Consider the following 992-nt stretch of genomic DNA (forward strand, 5'->3'; position numbering starts at 1 on the left):
ATACACAGCATAGCCATGTAGCGTGATGTCAATCTGAATACACAGCATAGCCATGTAGCGTGATGTCAATCTGAATACACAGTATAGCCATGTAGCGTGATGTCAATCTGAATACACAGTATAGCCATGTAGCGTGATGTCAATCTGAATACACAGCATAGCCATGTAGCGTGATGTCAATCTGAATACACAGCATAGCCATGTAGCGTGATGTCAATCTGAATTAAAGAAGCCAGATGTTGGAGTCTTGGGGTGGGGGGGGTAGGCCTACCCAACCAAATAAAAACAGTGGATCCCAAAACCCCTGCATAAAATGCACCTTGTACCCATCAAAGCCCCCCCCCCCCCCAAATTTGTGCATAGATCATGATCCTTTACAACCAGCTAGTTTTAAAAACATCCTCCAAATAAATCGACGTCAGTTATTTCCCTGTTCTTTAATACCAGACATAAGAGAGAATGACAGAGGAAAGAGAGTAATGCACAATGGTCCTTATTCAGTCAGGACAGGACTTCTAAGAAAATACAATAAAGATTCAAAACATACAGAATTTGCATGTTCTTTCACGGTCATTTTTTTGTAACAATCAAAATCAAATGATAATTTTGTTTTTAAATGTAAAGCAATTTTAATAAAAATGTATATAAAGCACTCCATTTTTTGTAAGTTCATTTAAAGCCCATTATTTGGTTAATATGTACAGTGCCTTCATAAAGTATTCACACCCTTGACTTTTTCCACATTTTGTTGTTACTTAGTGGGATTTTTTGGCAATGATATACACTTTGAAATGAGAGAATTGTGTAAGAAAAAATCTAATATTTGTGCAAAATTCATGAAAAATAAAAACACTAATATATGTTGATGAGATAAGTATTCAACCCCCTGAGTCAATACATGTTAGAATCACCTTTGAGTCTGAGTAAGTCTCTTTCCACACCTGGATTGTGCAACATTTGTCCATTATTCTTTTTAGAATCCTTCAAGCTCT

Source organism: Oncorhynchus gorbuscha, linkage group LG16, assembly GCF_021184085.1.
Source record: "Oncorhynchus gorbuscha isolate QuinsamMale2020 ecotype Even-year linkage group LG16, OgorEven_v1.0, whole genome shotgun sequence".
NCBI classification, from domain to species: domain Eukaryota; kingdom Metazoa; phylum Chordata; class Actinopteri; order Salmoniformes; family Salmonidae; genus Oncorhynchus; species Oncorhynchus gorbuscha.